This window comes from Melanerpes formicivorus, unplaced genomic scaffold, assembly GCF_026170545.1.
Source record: "Melanerpes formicivorus ecotype bairdi unplaced genomic scaffold, bMelFor1.0.p_v2 SCAF_608, whole genome shotgun sequence".
Classification (NCBI taxonomy): domain Eukaryota; kingdom Metazoa; phylum Chordata; class Aves; order Piciformes; family Picidae; genus Melanerpes; species Melanerpes formicivorus.
In genome coordinates, this window is record NW_027142960.1 from 32,335 (window position 1) to 46,168 (window position 13,834).

At 43.6% G+C, this 13,834-nt stretch overlaps 1 protein-coding gene across 2 annotated transcripts in view; it reads left to right on the plus strand.

The window, feature by feature from the left end:
- Positions 1–3,704: 3,704 nt before the first annotated feature.
- PRRG1 (proline rich and Gla domain 1) overlaps positions 3,705–13,834 on the plus strand; it is a 33,238-nt gene continuing 23,108 nt past the window's right edge. For both annotated transcript variants that reach the window (XM_068170792.1, XM_068170793.1), the window contains exon 1: positions 3,705–3,740. The gene's annotated coding sequence lies outside the window, so the exon portion shown is untranslated. The remainder of the gene's footprint in view (positions 3,741–13,834) is intronic.

The following is a 13,834-nucleotide window of genomic DNA, read 5'->3' on the forward strand; positions in this document are numbered from 1 at the left end:
GTTCATGCCCCACCCCTGGAGATATCCAAAGTCAGGCTTCACAAGGCTCTGAGCAACCTGATCTAGTGAAGGATGTCACTGCTCACTGCACAGGGGTTGGACTAGATGACCTTTGGAGGTCCCTCCCAACCCAGACCACTCTATGATATATGTATTGCACTAACAATTACGATACCATAACTTCAAATGTCCCATCTGTCTTCTCTGAATTCTGTCTTCATAAGAAGAAGATGATGATTTTCTGAAGATGTTTTTCTAGTACTAAAAAAAAAAAAAAACAACAAACCAAAACATTGAAATTGAGCTAAAAATCTGTCAACAGTGCCTATACAATTTCACACTTTCATCTTCAGTTTTGAATTGATATCAGCAAAACTTAAACTTTCCTTTGAAAACATCGAAATGCCAGCATCTGAAAATTTTGCCATGCAATTTGGGCAGTCCTTTAACATGTGACTGTTCTCTTTGCAAACATTTTACTGTGGTTGCAGACAAAGGGCAACTGAGACAATTTAGAGTCATTTTAAAATAATGTTATGTTCTTCCAGTAACGAAGCCATCTCAGTATAGGCTAGTGTTCAGGACAAGCTAAAATGTGATTTTTGTAATGTATGAAAATTGCTCATACCCCAAGGTAATTTTTGAACCAAATGACTCAGGAATAATCTCTTTTGTCTCTGCAGATGGCTGAAAGTATATTTCACTTATAAAGACAATAATTCTCAAGAAATGAAATGGGTTTACAGCTGGAAGGTACAAAAAACTGTCATTAAGTATATAAGAATCCATGGTCTCCAAATATAAATCTTCCTGTGACAAACGTATTACAAAAAAGAAACATGATTTAGGACATTCTTCTCTTCTTCTCTCTACACAGTTTTTGCTTTTACAGTGTGTCTCTCTGCCTTCTCAGCCTCAGTGTAAGAGCATTACCCTGCTAATGGTGTATTATGTGGGACATAATGCAATTTCATGATTTTCAAAGCTTCTATCCTCCTCTCAACTTTGGTATTTGTCCTATAGAGTTTGTAAAAATAAATGCTTTTAAAAAAAAAATTAAAATCTAATTATGTAGGTATTAAATTTTCTGTTTAGGTGAACCATTCTTTTTTCTGATATTAATCTTCTCCTTCACATACATGACTGAATGGATAGGATTGAGGGCTTTATTGAAATACTTTTTAATATCCAACTGGAATTAATTCTGCAGAGTAATTTCAACTATCAGTTCAACAACAGTGGGAAGACTACCCTCTGTAAAATCTGTTTTGTTTAGAAGAGTTCATACAAAACTCTAATGGAGAGTACTAAAGAAACTGAGAAAACTGTGAACTTGGAAAGATACATTATGTACGATACTAGTATTGATGTCCATTAACTACCTTATCTTTTTCTCTCTCCTTAAGCTTGATTGTAACCCCAATTGATTTGCCTAGAGATGGAATTCATACAGGACCTAATGATGACTGTTGCCAGGACACCTCCTGCCCAGGTGGCCAGGAGGGCCAATAGCATCCTGGCCTGCATTAGGAATAGTGTGGCCAGCAGGAGCAGGGAGGTCATAGTGCCCCTGTACTCTGCTTTGGTTAGGCCACACCTTGAGTACTGTGTCCAGTTCTGGGCCCCTCAGTTTAATAAGGACATCGAAACACTTGAGCGTGTCCAGAGAAGGGCAACAAGGCTGGTGAGAGGCCTTGAACACAAGCCCTATGAGGAGAGGCTGAGGGAGCTGGGCTTGTTTAGCCTGGAGAAGAGAAGGCTCAGCGGTGACCTGATTGCCCTCTACAACTACCTGAAGGGTGGTTGTAGCCAGGAAGAGGTTGGCCTCTTCTCCCAGGCAACCAGCACCAGAACAAGGGGACACAGTCTCAAGCTGTGCCAGGGGAGGTTTAGACTCGAGGTGAGGAGGAAGTTCTTCACCGAGTGAGTCATTTGTCATTGGAACCGGTTGCCCAGGGAGGTGGTTGAGTCATCAACCCTGGAGGTGTTCAAGAGGAGATTGGACGTGGCACTTGGTGCCATGGTCTAGTCATGGGGTCTGTGTTGATAGGTTGGACTCGATGATCCTCGAGGTCCTTTCCAACCTAAGTGATACTGTGATACTGTGATACTGTGACCTAATGATGACTGTTGTCAGGACGTAATGATGACTGTTGTCAGGGTCTCAGCAAACTTTCAAAGAGCAGACACATTTTGTCTGCCATTGATTCAAAGGATTTGAATTTCTAGGTAATGCTGTTAAATCACTGTCAGACATACTAATGTAATTCTTGTTGTTTAAAACCTGATGGTCTGAGAGTCAGGTATAAGTCAACGTGTGAAAGCTTTAACTCTTAATTATAGGTCAGGATCCATTAAAGAAGTGGAGACATGTCTGAACTATTGCAAACTGTGTCTCATCTTTCTGTTCCCTAAATGTCTCTGTGACTGTACTATTACCTCTCGACTTTTTCTCTGGATTGTCAGTTGTCTGCTAATATAAAATCAAAGGCAAAATGTAGTGGTATACCTCATGGTAATCCACTAAAAACTGAAGTCACAGAGCATTGAATATGAAGGCAGCAGCAATGTAAACTTCAAAAAAATACTGCATATAGAGAGCTTCACTTCCATTTTCACAGAATAAATGGTATTTTATGCTCCACACCATTTAGACCTCAATCTCGCTTCCAGGAGGCAAGTTTTGTGAATCATTCTGAAGGCCACTGCACTACTGACAACAGCACCTTTGAAACCAAGTAGGGATTATTAATTGACTGTGAATTTCCTGAGCAGCTTTATCCTCTTTCCATAATGCATCCATTAAAAACCCTAGGGGCAAAAATTGAAGCACTAGTCACAAATAAAATGGGGGGGTGGGGGAGCGAAGAAATGCATCAGTTTCACATGAATGATCAAAAGTTGGGTAGCACCAATTCTAGTCAGAAAGTAAAGACACCAAAACAAAAAGCAACCCACCTTTAACTTTTAAGGTGGAACTCCAGGGTTTTAGGTTTCCTAAAAGGCCTCTACCAGGCGGTTGTAGGGGTGACAGATCCCATCTCGCCCAAAGGGGCGGACCTTTGGGAAACAAGACCTGCTGCTGCACTGTGGCCGCCCTTGCAAACACAAGGAAGGCGAAAATCATTAACTTTTGCTATCAGTTTTAGCTCTCCATTAAAGGGCGCAGTTGACAGAGGAATGTGACTTTCCCTACCACAAGAAAATCTTTCGTGTATCTATACAGTCAATCTGAACCAAGTCTAGCACTGGGAATGCCTGGGAACCATTTCGGCCAGGCTGCAGTGAGACACCGGCCGCCCAGCACACCTTTCCAAAATTTAGGGGGTCTCCTGGGTCCCGGAGCACGGTCGAGGCGAGGTCTCCAATAGGAGCAACGGAAAAGGTCACCCTGTGACGGGGAATAGGCCAGCGCCCGCTCTCCAGACCCGTTAGCCTCCAGGGCTCCTCGGAAGAGAGCCTCGGCTGAAGGGGTAGGAGAACGGCTGTGAACCGCCCTTAGCACTCGCTGACCCTCAGGCTCGCCCTGCCTCTTGTCCACCCTCCGCTCGCGGCCCCTGGCGGCGGGAATGGGGAGCTGCCCACGGCGCATGCGCGGTGGTGTTGCCTGCTCCGCCGAGCGCGCATCGGAGAGTTCGGGGGCAGTCAGTGGGGTGGCGGCAGCGAAGGGCCGGCAGCGCTCGGCCACCTCCGCTGTCCGCATACCGTCTACCGGCGGACTCTCACCTCGGTTTGCAGCGGTGAGTGCGGAACGGCGTGGCCGGTGCCTCATCGCCTAGGGGGCTTCTGCTTGTCTCTAGGGCTGGGCCGGCGGAGAGGGGTAGCGTGGCCGGTAGCGGGGAGCTTGCCGGGCCGTGGCGTCCCGGGAGCGGAGCGGGCAGCCGTGCTGTGGGGGAGGGTCGGGGCTGGTGGTTAGGCGGCGTCCCCTCTCCTACCTGTGCGGGCACACACACACATACACAGGCGCTGCCGCACTTAGGGGGTCCCCGGAGCGAGACCGCCTGGAAGGGGCTCCTCGGGACGCCCTGGGGTGGGCGGGCGGGGCAGGGCGCGCTTGGCGCTGCCCGGCGGCTGTGCGTGAGGCGAGGGTCACTCGTGGGCTGTGCGCCGGTCGCATGTGGGGAGTGCGCCCGGCAAACCCTGGCGGGGCGACGCGGAGGCCCTCCGAGGGGAGAAAGGGAGAAACGTGCCCAACGCCCTCCTCCCCTCGCCGGGCTTTGGCGCCCGGGCTGGCGGATGCTGGCGGAGCCGCCCGGAAAACTTCTCTCAAGGGGGTTTGTACCATTTCCAGTTAAGCCAGGGAAGAAAATGTTTTGATTGTATTTAACAAAGGAAAAAAATCCTGCTTTATTTTTTCTTTTTTTTTTTTTAAGAGGTTAATGGTTGTCTTTAAGACAGGCAGCTAATAATTCTTTTCTCTTAAGTTTTACAAAAACAATACCACCAATAAAACTATGAAATAAACCTACAACCGTCTGAAGTTTTCATATTACTGTTATAACTTTTTTGTGTGTGCTTTTGGCAGGCTCCCCTAAATAGTGTGTCAGTTACTAGATTGGCAGTAGCCGGGGCAGTCACTCCAGCTGAAGCTTGTCAGATGCTGAGTAGGTGTATTGAGGTTGCGAGCCTTGTTCTCCAGGGGTTCGGTGCACCTCTCCTAGGCCTAACCCTGGTAAGGGAACAGTGTCCACGGGAAACGGGAGTCATGCAGGGGGCCTCAGTGGAAAATGGGATAGAATGTTGTATTGGTTGAGGAGTGGAAGAGCAAGCAGTGGCTGGGTTTGTTGGGATGGGAAGAATGGAGCCAGTGAGTAAAGGGAAAAAAACTATAAGCATATGAAAACACTCGAAAGAAGTTTTTGCAACCCCGTTGTCATAGATAAGTCTGGCGAGAGAAGAGGGACAGTTGTGCAGATGTCAGTGTTCTAGATTAAAATCAACACCGTAAATTTACTGTAGGCTGACGCTGTTACTGAACAAGACCGTGGATGTGCTTTTTCTGCAGCCTTGATACTCATTACCACCTTCTGTAGCATTTTCTCCCCATACTGGCACCACTGTTTGTACAGCAGTGGGGTGAAGGGGCATGATGACCCACCAGTTCCCATTAACCCCTTGAACATTTTTTCTGATGAACCTAGTAGGTACTCAGGTCTAGTCCTCTGCACTGCCGTGAGAATGCTAAATCTAGCTCAGGGAAAGGTGCGTGATAGGGAGGGAGTTAACTTTTTATATATGAATTAATAGGTCTGTGTGTAAAAACACTGAGGGATTTTTATGTACATACGTGTATGTATACACATACAAGCACGTACACCTGTGTGAAGGAGTTGTGTAACTGCAATGCTCAGAAGAGTTGTGTTGAACAGAGGGAGTGCCATTGATAAAGCGGTTGTGGGGGAGGTTTTACAAGTGCAAGAGGTGACTGGGACTCTGAGTTGACATAACCAGTAAGAGTGAGTTTGCAAGAGTATTTCTTGATGGGCCAGGGGTGTGAGACAAGAAGCCAGAGGATAGGCAATTGTGTGTGAGAGTACTACATGGAAACAGACGTCACACTTCAACCTCTTTCAGACAAGAACATTTCTGGGTTTGGGAACACATTAGGCTAGAGCCTAGAATTCCTGTGTATCTGCACACTCCTGGAATTAGGAAACAATAGGAAATCCACAGGCAAAACATGGATTAGCCCTTTCACACAGAAGTTCATCCAGAAATTGGCATCCAGTGAATATATCCAACAAATTGGACGTGGCACTTGGTGCCATGGTCTAGTCATGAGGTCTGTGTTGATAGGTTGGACTTGATGATCCTCGAGGTCTCTTCCAACCTTAGTTATACTGTGAATACTACAAAATAATGTATTGGCTCAAATGACAAAGTACTGTGTCTGGTTATAGCATGTGTAAGTATTGATACTATAACATGGTGTCATCTGGAACAGGTTGCCAAGGCAGGTAGATGAAGCCGCATCCTTGGAGATATCCAAGGTCAGGTTTGACAAGTCTCTGAGCAACATGGTCTAGTGGAGAATGTCCCAGCTTCTGCTCACTGCAGGGGAGTGACTAGGTGTCCTTTGGAAGTCCCTTCCAAACCAAACCATTCCATGATTCTTTTATTAGAAGAGGAGAACGGAAGATTTTTAGATAGCTCAACCTCTTTGTGCCTCTAGATTGGACTACAGTTTTCTATTAAGTAATAACATACTGTTTGTTCAATAAAAAATGTGGTTATACTCAAGATACTAAAGAGATGAAGTATTTTGGTGTTACACTTATTCAGTTGTGTGATTGCAAGACAGTTTGTGGACATGACTCAAATCTACATTCAGATTCTGTTTTGACGATAGAATTCTAATTTTTTTTTTCTTTTGTTGTCACCTTAATATGTCAGTACTCAACAAACCCCCCCTGACAAAACTCCTGAAATAAGGAAATAATCATCCTCCCATGCCACATGAAGAATGAAAAAAACCAAAAACTTATGGAGACCAAATGTGATCCAGATAGGATCCAGGGTTTTTTTCAGTGTTGAGTTCAGCACAGGTACAAATAAATTGTGTATCTGCTTGTGCAAATCAAGCACTCAGGATCTGGGAGAGGCACCTGTAAAATAACATCGATGTGGTTAGTGTCCACATTAAAACAGCATTTTAAAGTAATTTATATAGAGTCATGAATGAATTATTTTATCCCTGCTTTTGCCACATATGTCAGGGTGGTCCTAACATATTTTAGACCACAGTATTGTGAACAGTTTTTGTTTGCTGTATCATTTTAAACAGCTCCCTCTTCTGTAATCCTCTCTCCCATCATTTTGTCCTACCTACCTCTGTGACCTCCCTCACTTGTGATAGAGTAACGGTTTTCATATCTGGCTGGTGAGGTGAATCACAGAAATAATCATGTTGAAAAAAAGATATATCTGGCTTTTGACTCCTACTTGGCTCTTACAAACAGCTGTATGAGCGGGGAACAAGGTATGTGGTTGGTACTGTTTAACCCCAGTGTGAGTGCAGGGAAAGAACTAAGCCATTTTGCTTCTTCCATAATCCCGTAAACTTTGTGCTTCAGTTTTCCCCATTTACTCAACAAATGTCACCACATCCTTATAGGCAAGAAGTTTATTTTCTTGCACCCTCCTTTTAAGAGCTTTTGCTTTCAGTTTCTCAGCTTAATTCTGAAGTTTTCTCCTGCTCTTTCATCTTGCTCTTTCATGAATTCCTATCAGATATGTTTCCAGGATGCTGGCATCCTCTGGCTTGTGTTTCTTTGATGTTTTGTGGGGGTGGTTTTCACACGTGCCCTCCCACCACCCCTGCTTCCTCTCCCACATTACAAACACAAGCACTTACAGGGTGCACTAGAGAACAATACAGTACGGGCAAGGGAGTAGATTAAATGACCTAATGTCTGATATCTGTTCTCCTGCCAGCTATTTTTGTTTGAGTTCAGATGTCGGTAACTGTTTGACCTTTTGAAATCTAATCTGACAATACTCAGCCCTTTCCTTATTTACCTTTGTTTTATTTACTGATTCTTGTTAAGTACAATTTGATACACATTTATGAGGCCTGAAATACTCTTAACCCATTTTCTTGTTGCCAGCAGTTTTGATGGTAGTGATTTAGCAGGTGATCTGTGTTTTAATCAAAGTAGCTGAGTAGCATTACTAAAATAGCTACATTTCAAAAGCAAAGCCTGTCTTGAGACTGGAAGTTAAATGGTATGATCATCAAAAATCACACCATTTGTTTTCGTATTTGATGAAGGATGTTTTATGTGTGTCTTGGGCTATAGATTGTTTTAAATAATAGATAACTGTTAAATATATTTAACTCTAGATAGAAGTTCATCTGTTGTATCTGTTCAGAAATACACTTGTAAAATTGGCCAAGAAACATTTGCACAGTGCAGTGTACTGGAGTTAGCATCCAGGGCTAAGACTCCTGGACAATAAAGTACTAGAAGCCTGTTTTCAGGCTGAGAACGTTGTTCTGTGATGGGTTCATTGGTGGGTTGGTTGGTGGTGGTTGTTGTTTTTTATGAGTAGATGTCATTACACAGGGAGAGACCGACTCTCCTGCAATTACATCTTGAAAGTTTGAGATCACTTGCATTTTCTGCTGTATGTCTGCTCAGTGGAGTGTTCATTTTAAATCATTTGAATGGATCTTCTAATGTCGCTTCTGGAAAGACTTTTGAAAGTTGGCATCTCATGTTTTAAGATCACCCGTTCAACATACTTTCTGTGTTTCCACATGATGGTCAGTCTGCCCCAGTGTGATTACTCCAGCAGTGGCCAGATTAAGTGATAGTAAAATCCAGGGAGAGACTGTAGTGAAAGTTAGTATTGGAGTAGATTATCATAGGTAAAACTTAAGCCTAGTGAGGTATTTGTTTTGTTGCCTGAAACTGAGAGATTTATGTGCTTGCCGGAACTGTAGGGTATGTTTGTTTACACCAAGTTATATCTTATTGTAATTCTGGATGTTCTTGTTTTGCTCAGCCCTTTCTTTTCCTGTAGTATAAGAATGAATGCCATGGACTGGTTTCAACATTCACTTCACAGCAGTTCCTCATCAAATCCCTAGTGCTAAATTAACTGTTCAATATAACTGTCTAAACAGTGTAATATTTATTGTAATTATCTGTATTTCTAAATGTTTACCGTGTGATGTTGAAGAACAATTCCTTTTTGGCTCAGTAAGTGAATTTGTTAGGTCACTGGTGTGAGGCAGTTTATGGGAATGCAGGAAAAAGCAGGAATAGTGGCTTCATCAGACGTGAACTTTTATGCCTGCCTGTATCTCCAGGCTGTTTACTGACCTTCTGTGTATTCTTTAGCTTTTATTTGTAGAGTATTACTCTTCAAACTACTTGTTAAATAAAGACGACAGGAGAAGCAACTTTCTTTTAATCTTTCTGTCTTCATTATCATGGCTATGGGTAAAGCATCTCAAAACCAGAATATTATCTAACACTCTTGCCTGTCTTCCTATAGATTTTCCGTGTGGCAGCTGAAATTAGCACAGTCCATGGCATTTCATTTCAGTACTGATGAGCAATTCTGAGTATCAGACACAAAACGGGCTCACTGTACAATTTTTTGTTTGCTACTGTTAGTTGTCAGAGTTGTGGGCAGCAGCAAAATAAAGGCATGGCTTATTCTGGTGAGCTGAGTGTCTGGCTTTGTAAGCAGTTTAACTGATCTAAGCTTGTCCTGCTGCCTGAAAACAAGAGTTCTTGCTTTTCCCATCCATCCTTGCTGGGTTGTGCGTTTTGACTGCTCCAGTTGTGCTGGCACAGCACTCTTAACGCTGTGCACTCAGCTAAACCTGGGAGCTGATTTGTTTTAAAATTAAACCAGTCAAACTAAAGCAAGCATACACACATACACAAAAGGCTTTCCACTGGGCCACTAGCTGCATCATTTGTTGACTCAAGGCAGGAAGTGAGACTATGGTCTGTGGGGTGACATGGGCTACCTACTCAGCAGCTATAGCTGGAATTGATTGAAGTGCTAAATCAGAAACCATCAGTGAAGCAGCAGTGTATCAATATCTTTCCCTGCTGATATCTTTGAAGAACAGCACCAAACTGCTCAAGGGGGGAAAGACACTAGGAAGTCCCTCAAGAGGGCCAAGAACCTGATGAACAAATCTTACAGTCAAAACACAGGAAGAGAGAAGAAAATTGAACAAACATCTCTTTTGGAAAGGCTGTTTATGATGAACTGTGAAGAAGTCCCCAGCTACAATCTCATTAGATCTGCAGTTGTGTCAAAAAAACAGAAGTATAAGAGCACTTTCACTATGACCTTTCCTTAGAAACTCGTGGCAAAGGTTTGATCAAAGTTTTCATCTCAATATAAGGAAGGCATTTTTTACAGTGAGAATCATTCACAGGAACAACTTTCCCAGAGATACTTACCCAGAAATCCTCATAAATGAAAGTTTTCAAGAAGCTGTTGGACAGGGTGCCAAGATAGCCTCATCTAGACTCTGATTCCCATGAAAGGTTGGACAGGATGATCTTCTGAGGTTCCCTCCAACCTGGACTGCTTTATGGTTCTTTGAATTTTTCATGGGGGTGATTACACAAGAAACACAAAAGGTGGAGATGTACCTGCTGGTGGGCAGCACGTCCGGGAAGGTTCTACAAAGACTTCTGCAATGTATTACACACGTAAATGAATACAAGGGAATTACCAGACTTTAAAAGCAGCAGTGGCATTTTTGTTTGCATTAGAAGACTCAACCTTCACACTTTGTAGGTGGTGGAGTAGAAGTACAGCTTCTTGGGGGTGGGAGGGGAACACCCTTTAAATTTTGAATGAGGTGTTAGATTCTGTAGAGGCTCTTTCAGTTGTGAATGAAGGTTTCAAGAATTAATTTTAATCCCACGTATGCTTTTGTGACAACCAAGATAAATGGCATCTTCAAGCACGGTTAATTGCCCCTCGATCATCGTTGTGGCCTGCCTCTGGACTTGCTCCAACAGCTCTGTGTCCTTCTTACAATGGTGACAAAAGAGTGTCTGAGAGAGTGGTCTCCATTTTGGATTAATCAGATTTCTGGATTCACATGTATGAAAACCAGCTATGACATACAAGCGATAGAATTCGGAAGGTCTCCATTTTTGTATTTCTAGTAATTCTTACAGAATTGCCCCTGTATACTGCACTGGTTAGGCCACACCTTGAGTACTGTGTCCAGTTCTGGGCCCCTCAGTTTAGGAAGGATGTTGACTTGCTGGAACAAGTCCAGAGAAGAGCAACAAAGTTGGTGAGGGGTTTGGAACAGAAGCCCTATGAGGAGAGGCTGAGGGAGCTGGGGTTGCTCAGCCTGGAGAAGAGGAGACTCAGGGGTGACCTTATCACTCTCTACAACTACCTTAAGGGAGGTTGTAGACAGGTGGATGATGGACTCTTCTCCCAGGCAGCCAGTACCAGAACAAGAGGACACAGTCTCAGGCTACGCCAGGGGAGGTTCAGGTTGGATGTTAGGAAGAAGTTCTATACAGAAAGAGTGATTGCGCTATGGAATGGGTTGCCCAGGGAGGTGGTGCAGTCGCCGTCATTGAAGGTGTTCAGAAGGAGACTTGATGGGGTGCTTGGTGCCATGGGTTAGCTGTTTGGGGGGGTTGGATTGGTTCATGGGTTGGACGCGATGATCTTGAAGGTCTCTTCCAACCTGGTCTGGTTTATTCTAATAAAGGTTTAAAGGGAACACTGAAAGTACTGTCAGAATGATACCCATTTAAAATAAAATGATACTTTTTTTTACTCCTAATAAACCAAATGCAATCTATGTTACTGAGACTACAAGGTAACTAAGGAGGGAAGCAAAACTACTTGCTTTAGTAGCAGATACACTCCAGGGAGTTCATACTTCCTGTGGGCATCTTTGAGAGCAAAGGGGTAGAGGAGGAGCGAGAGGTACAAGGCTCTGTTGTGGAGCACAGAACTGCATCAGTCCATGTTGGGAGCTCTGATCTCCATTGAAGGGTGGGCAGCAGTGGTAGGAAGGGAGGAGAAATTAACAGTATCACAGTATCGCTAAGGTTGGAAGAGACCTCGAGGATCATCGAGTCCAACCTGTCACTACAGACCCCATGACTAGACCATGTCACCAAGTGCCACGTCCAATCTCCTCTTCAACACCTCCGGGGATGGTGACTCCACCACCTCCCTGGGCAGCCCATTCCAATGACTAATGGCTCTCTCGGTGAAGAACTTTCTCCTCACCTCGAGCCTGAACTTCCCCTGGTGCAGCTTGAGACTGTGTCCTCTTGTTCTGGTGCTGGTTGCCTGGGAGAAGAGACCAACCCCTTCCTGGCTACAGCCACCTTTCAGGTAGTTGTAGAGGGCAATGAGGTCACCCCTGAGCCTCCCCTTCTCCAGGCAAAATAATCCCAGCTCCCTCAGCCTCTCCTCAAAGGGCTTGTGTTCAAGGCCTCTCACCAGCCTTGTTGCCCTTCTCTGGACAAGGCTGCAGCCAAAACATTGTGTTTTACTATACTTCAAATATGTAAATCAGCTGGAGTACCTTTGTGTGTAGATTTGTTCAAATCCTGCTTAGAAAACATAAGTGCAATGCAGTAAAATAGGCATAATGTCACACATCTTAGTGTATGTGGAAATTCATGTGATGTGAAGAGAAATGGGCGTGGGTGTTGTGAGAGAGGCAAATAGCAGTATTCTGGTGGTGTACACCTTTCTGTGCACTCTTTATGCAATTTCCCAGTGTGACAGAAAACTTCATAAAAATCTGTAAGAGAGTTGTGCCTCATTATCTTTTTGCTAGTTACCATGTAATTCAATAAGATGAAATATATATTTATGACTCTTCTATCACTTCTAGGCAATTTGGGTTTTGGTTGACTGGAAAATCCCATTAAAGCATGCTCTGAAATGCTGTCCTATGTGCCTTGCTTCAGGGGAAGAGAGGCAGCGTGGAAACTTGTATTAAAACATGCTGATGTTACATAAGTATTTGGAAGAGGAGGCTTTGTTTGCACATTTCTCTAAGTTAAAATTTAGCACTACACAAAGAAAGTACTTTTTATTGTTTTCTGGGTTGTTTTTCTAAATTGAATGAGGTGCAAGACATTGGCCTGCCAAACAAGTGCTAAATGCAATTCCTGTACACAGCAGAATATTTGTTTCACCCTTGTCTCACCTCAGAAAAGCAAAAGAAATTTTATCAAGCAGACACCTTTTTTTCAATCACTCTGATATTTCTGATTTTTTGCTCTTAGATGGAGCCCTGTGCTATCCTGTGTATTCAGTTTCCATCAATATTTAACTTGAAGACAAAAGGCAAGCACATAGACTGCTTCAGAAGTATCTTCCACAGTGGTCAGGATTTTTGTTCCAGGGGTTTGGTTGTTGATTGGTTGGTTTGGGGGTGTTTGGTGGTTTTTGGGGGTTTTGGGTTTGGATTTTTTTCTTACTCAAGGAAGAAGCTTACTTTACCTTTGTTTTTGTCAAAGCAATTTTGTAGCTTCACAGGAAGTTTTGCCAGACATTCGCTATCACTCCTTAACAGCCTGTGATTCTTTGCTGAGGAATGATTTATCTAGAGCTTCCTTCCTCACAGCTTTTTGCTGCTTTGAGTGTAGTCATCCAGTACACATTGGGTGTATCTGCAGTAGTGTTCTGGTTCAGATTAGGAGTACGCTTTGAAAGCAAAACTCCCAGTTGTAACCACTTGCTGTACTTTGGTTTCCATCGCAGAATCATTTCAAAGCACTCAGACTGAACTGCTTTTGGATGAAAGTAAACCAGAAGGTACACTATTGGAGCATAACTGTTGCAATCCCACTGCCACAGAATGTTCAGCTCAAGGAATGGAATTAGAGATATCCCCAAGTAAAATTCTCAAGTCTCTTTGTTGTGTTAATGTTGGGTCCTCAGCACCAACTCTTTTGTTCTTATTCACTCCGGGTGCTCTGCATTCCTGACTAATGTGAATGTAGTATGGATAAACATAATGCACTTAAAGGTCATTATTCATGGCCACTGGACTTGCTTCAGATAGAGTACAGCTATCCAAGTCCAGGTTAGAATAGACAATACCAAAGTAGCTGACAACTTGAGTTTGATTTGGAAGCTGACACTTAGCCACTAATTAGGTTAGTGAGCACCAGAGCTATAATGAAAGTGTTCTCCTGTCTGGTTGCTTTTTGCCCTTTCCTACTTTATTAATCTGAGTTCTCCTCCATTCTCTAACGTTCTTATTCTTGTGACACAGTGTTTAGCATATTGCAGCTGCCCAAAGCACCCTGCTCCCTGAGATTCTGCTCTGATGGGTAAAACGCCAGTGAGAACA